Genomic DNA, 6,000 nt, shown 5'->3' on the forward strand with positions numbered 1-6,000 from the left:
TTGTTGCACCTCGCTGCTTCTTTTTGACTGGCCAGAAGTTCTAGATTAACTCACTGAACGAGAGTCTGGAGACGGCAATGTTGACAAAGCGGCGCCCAAATCAAAAGGGCGTGTTTGGAGGGTTGTAAAACTCTGGCTGAGCTCTGAGAGAGCTGAAACGTGTTAATGTGTAGCTCTCTACAGTGACAGCTCTATGGGGCAGAGAAACCCAGCTAATGTTTAGGCCTGTGGACTTTGATACTAATTTCTTCCTGATTCATACCACAGAATGAAAAGCGCCAATCATTTACTTGCAAACTGAATTCAGAGAATCAGAGTCATTCTGGGTCAATGCTGACATGTTTTTTGATGCATTTAGCAGCATGCACTTCCAACCTTAATTCCACTTACCCCTTTGTTTTTTGATGAGTATTTTATTTGGCAAACTTTAACAATTTGGTGAATTCCTCCTGCTCATTGAGCTCAGGCATGATGTTCATCAGCTTTATGGCGACAAATTGCACAAAAGAGTCAAACCAGTACACTGGAAAATTAGTTTCATCTATAATATCGGCTCAAAAACCTTTTGCATCATTTTCTGTTAGAACCTGAGCATTATCCGCATGAGAAACAAAAGCTACAGATGTCACCGAAGTCATTAACTTTATCTGAATAGATAAGATATGCGGCATGTTCACAGAAAGTGCGGCAACACTTTCTCTTTAGAATAACTTGTCCATTGTTTTTCATTTCAGATGAAGTTCTGGTTTTCCCTAATAACCATTAATAATGCACTTAATCAGTAAGAATCTTCCTGCTTTTTAAGATCTTTTCCATCAGTTCAGAGATCTTCATTTCTCCCTGCACAGCTCTCTGCTGAGTTCAGATGTATATGTTGGCCATGACCATGAGCAGTACAAAAAACAATAAATCTCCTTGAGGTATAAATCCAATTTAATTGCAATCTTTTCGCATTGCTCAGCGGTGATTTACTGGCAACAGACAGTGATGAGAAACAATGCTTTTATGAGGGTTTTAAATGCTTAGATACATAAAATACTTATGACAGCAGGAAGTAGCTCTCTAAACATGTGATGCATGTATAGTTTGTGAAGAAGCAGTTTATTCTTCTTTGAAAAGGATTAAATAAAGGAAATTATTATTGCAGCAGTTAATACTCAATAATATATTTAAGAGGATCCAGTAGATTAAATATTGGTCAAGTCTGTACAGCAAATGGAAAGATTATGTTTAACGCTAAAGTATTGAGTCTGCTGCAGCAGCTGCATCAGGGAGAGGAGACAGAGTTGTGTTTGCTGGTTTTGTGAGAATGTTGTTTTGGATAATGTATTTGGTACTATGATGAACAAACTTAATTCTTCTAATGGGTTTTTGGGGAGATATTCCTTTGGAAACATGTACAAATGTGCCTTGTAAGGGGAAACACACAAAACTAAAACACAGTCAAGCTCTTTTCAATTTCAAGAGTTTGGACTTTTTGGCTTTTCGCCTTTCAGAATAGTGGACATTTTATTTATTGGTGGAAAGATTTAAGAAAAAAGTTTTTAAAAAGCTACTCAAGCGTGTTTAGAGTGACTGGCGGCTTTCTTTAGCCACTTTAAAACATCTGATGTAGTGTTTGATTTAGCCTTTGTCATGGCCCTCACAAACACAGGAGATGTGGGGGTGGAGGAGGGTTGCGTTCCTTCCTTGGTAACTGCTCCCAGTGGGCCGCTTCCTCGCTGTACCTTCACCTGAACCCCGACTCCCCAGAGAGCCTCCACATCACAAACAGGTCTTGCATCATTAGCACGACCTGCTGTTCCCCTGCAGCCAGACCCCCATGATACACACTGTGGGAGAGATCATCGTTACCCATCTCACAGGCAATATACTGTACACAGTAAAGACAGCTTTACAGGTTAAACTTTCTCTCATGTTCATTATTTAACACTTTAAAGAACTGTAATGCTAATAACTATTTCTTTTTTGGGGGGCAATCCGCACAGCAGATAAAATATTTCCAAACAGTTGAATGACCCTTTCAGAAATCCAAAATATAAATCATGTGATGCACTATTACATGTTCTATTATGGCGTTTGCACTTAAAGTTTGTAAAAAACCCACCTTGTTCACATCCCATTACTTAAAGGTGATGATTTGAGCCATTTATTGTGTGTATGCAGTATATAAAGGACATATCATACTGATGTTACATGGAGACATTACAGGTTAGCCATATCACCGTGAATCTTTCCCTGTTTAAGGCAAATATTTGTTGTTAAAGTGTGTTTTTGAATGTGCATAGAAGGGATTATCTTATAAAATATGTGCTTATTTGCATACATTTCCGGAACACAAAACTGAAAAAGCGATGATGAAGCCAGGTGCAAATTTATTTTTCCATTTTTTTTCTGCTAGCAAAATAGGCCAACTCTCAAATTTGACCAGTGGATCTTTAAACTGATGTTCTTTCCAGTGATGGTAAGCGTAGCACACAGTTAAAAAGTAATGAAATAAAGCAATGTCTACGTAAACCATTTGTCACTTGGAGCACATGTCCCCATGTGATTTGTCTGCTCTCTAGTTTCCTCATAAGGAACATGTATTCTTCAGTCTTTGACCTATTTGTGTAGTTGTTGAAAATTTGACGTCAGTGCAGAAAGGATCTCCAAAGAAACTCGGGACTCCTTAATTCCTAGTTGCAAAGAGCTAACGATCACCCCAGCTACTTTTAGTGCAGGAAAGAATATTTCAATAGTAACAACTTTAAAAATTGCAGATTTGCTGTAAACAAGCTAGCTAACCTAGTCATTTCAAATACACTAACAAAAGACTTGACAGCTGTCAACTTTAAAATCCCTGAACATCAACAAGCACTTTTTGCAGCGTTTTTTTTTTTATGTGTATTTGCAGCGTCTGGTTTAAGCCGCACTTTTGGTAAACCCTGCACATGTTTCTTCAAGTGGGTGAATGTTTTTTTGTAAAGTTTGTGAAGGTGTTTCTTCATTTGCGTGTGTTTTGGCACATTTGCATCATTTTTAAAACTGCAACGCGTTTCTCCTAATGGAAATGTTTTGGGCCGTTGAAGCGCGTTTGCACCTGTTGGCCACCATAGTTTGGGCATACAAACAGTATACTGGGCTGACCCGGACAAGAAATGAATTCTTCTTAAATTAAAATGTAATTGTAAAACTCTATCACTTATAATGTACCAGCTGTAAATTCATTGACAAACTCACTTTTGACCCAAACAATGTGCAGCTACAGAGGATGATGTTTCCCTCTGTGACTAATCTCAATTGGCTTGTGTAATGGGCATATGCCTTCTGTTAGTGCCATTCAACATTTTTTATGCCTGGATGAATTCACCATAAGCATATTGCTCATCCTCTGAAAATCATTGTCATTCCCTGCATGCTAATGCCTCAGTAAACACATTACACAGTGAGCTAATTACATGAGACCAAACAGAAAGTCTTTTTGGGAGAAACGCGCAGGTGTGTTTGGAGATGCTGTACGCTATCATGGCTCCTCATAATGCCCTCAAACTGAACACACACAAACCCTTTAAAGCTTTTGACAATACCACATTTTGTCGTTAGGCAGGCAAGGCAGACATGCTATTTAAAGTAGTTCACAATGAGCGGTGACCTTGAGGTCAGCATTTACGCTCATTTCCTAAACAAACTGCATCGTCTCCTCTGTGAATGACTGAAACTTGACCTGGCAGCAACTCTGCAGCTGTGTTTGACAGGCAACAAGAGTCAAACTCTAGAGGCTGTTTGTGTGTGTGTGTGTGTGTGTGTGTGTGTGTGTGTGTGTGTGTGTGTATGTGTGTGTGTGTGTGCACATGTGAATTCAGATGGACAGGGATAAATTCAGAGAAATTGAACATAAGAAAAATAAGTTTTGCCTCATTCATGCTACAGATCAGGGACCAATGAAAATAAATGGGTAAAGGTGTTACTCCTTGTTTTCATGGCCATTTTTGGAATATATTTGAATGTATTCATGTCTAAAAAGGCTCTTCTCGGTTTTACCGTTGCATATTCATCTTGTGTAGTATTGTTTTTTGACTCGAATAGCTTTATTTACATTTGTTCTGTCGTATTATCAGCTTGTCAATCGTTTGTAAAGCACTTTAAAAGGCTCTAAGCTACATCAAAGGTGCAAATTCAGTTTGATTGATTAATTTATTGTCATAGATTCTTAATAGCGTATTAAACTATTCTGGAGAGGGATGAAAAGCATTACCTGACAAAAGCTTCTCCATTCCATTGACTTCAATAATGTTGGTGCAGAGCGCTGTCTGACAGGTTGCTCCATATTCTCCCAAAGGTGTTCAGTTGGATTTAGATCTAGTGACTGTGAAAGCCATTATATGACTTATTGAAGCTTGTTTTGTTTTAAGGAAGTTATTAGTGCATTTTTAAAATGTCTGGCAAAATAAAATAGATAATGTTTTGGTCTTCTGATCCGATCAATAGGCTGAGATGATGACAGAGCGTGACATGTAATGAGAGTCTGGATATTACATTTGTACACACTCCTGGCACCTTTCTGTTCTTTGAATATATACAACTGAGAAAGCAAAAGATGTGTTTAAATAAGCCAATGCTGAATTGGTTCTGGTTCATGACCCAAATCCTCCCCCCTCTACATGAAGAACCTTTTTTTGGCAATATGTTTCTTGAATTCACGTATTTATAAAGAGTTTTTACATTTATATTTCATATTATCATAGCAAAATAGGAAAAAAAACAAGCTAATTGACATCAACAAGTTATAATAAAGCAAAACAACGACCACATAAGATTAGAAGCTCAGTTAAACAGTGAACTAAACTGGATTGCCAAGCTTGAACAGTCTGAGTTTAAGCACCTTGCTAGTGGTAGCTCTAAATTAAAGATGTGAAGAAATTCAAGTCCATACAAGAATTCCTGCAAGGAAAACAGGCAATAAAAAAATTGGATGTTAATGTACATAATCTGACAAGAAATCAACTTTACTTTCAGAAAATGAAACACAAATGGATGTTTTGTACATTGAAATGCAACATTGCAGTGATGGAACAATCGGATAGGACAGTGTGTGCAGGTCTTGGTCGTATTTTGCTAAGGCTACATAGATGCTTATGTACAATATGATGAATGTATTTTACATTTCATTACTAATAAACATAATAGATTTTGTTCATGTATGGATTCTGTGTATAACTCCACTTTGCATGTTGTTGATCAACCTGATCTCGGCAGCAGTTTGTTTCTAAAGCAGCAGAGAAGCCAAACAGGTGTGTTGTGGAATAAGATGCAGCAATAATTGGTGTGCCTCAATCTGTCTCTCTATGGCAACTGCCCCATTGGAGATTATGGGATACGACCGCACCATCCTCACCCACCATCCCACCCTAAATCCTTCGGGGCCAATTACCCTCCGCTGGTGTCAGGCCGCAAGTCAGAGCACGGCTGAGGCTGCTAGACCGCCTGATGGCCCCCCTTAGGGATCCTCCTGCTTTGTGGGAAAGAAATCAGGCTTGTTTCTCCTCACAACTAGGATGGAGTACAACTTTAAATATTATATATAGAACTCACCTTAAACGCTAATGTATACATTATTGTATTTATTTTAAGGCAGACATGGAGCTAATTGGCGAGAGACTTGATAGAAATGATGGTTGAGCGCTGATCAGTGTAATGAGGGGCCTTTTAAACATCACACCTGGACTAAATCCTCCAATTTCCTGTAAGACAATGTCAATCTCTGTAATTATCCTATAGTCACCTGAGCCAGGGAGACAGGTGGATAAAACAACAGAAAAGGCTGAATGGACAGATGCTGCATATAGAGTGATAAGGCCTGTAATTTAGGAAAAAGAAGCTATGAGACTGTGGAAAAATAAATAAATAACAAGGGTCTGGAGGACTACTTAACATGTGTTCTGTTACAATTACTATATACCTGTAAATCTAAGTTTCAAAATCTAAAATTAATTTAACCAGTTTACCTTGGATAACTTT

This window comes from Eleginops maclovinus, chromosome 1 (assembly GCF_036324505.1).
Source record: "Eleginops maclovinus isolate JMC-PN-2008 ecotype Puerto Natales chromosome 1, JC_Emac_rtc_rv5, whole genome shotgun sequence".
In the NCBI taxonomy this organism is placed as follows: Eukaryota; Metazoa; Chordata; class Actinopteri; order Perciformes; family Eleginopidae; genus Eleginops; species Eleginops maclovinus.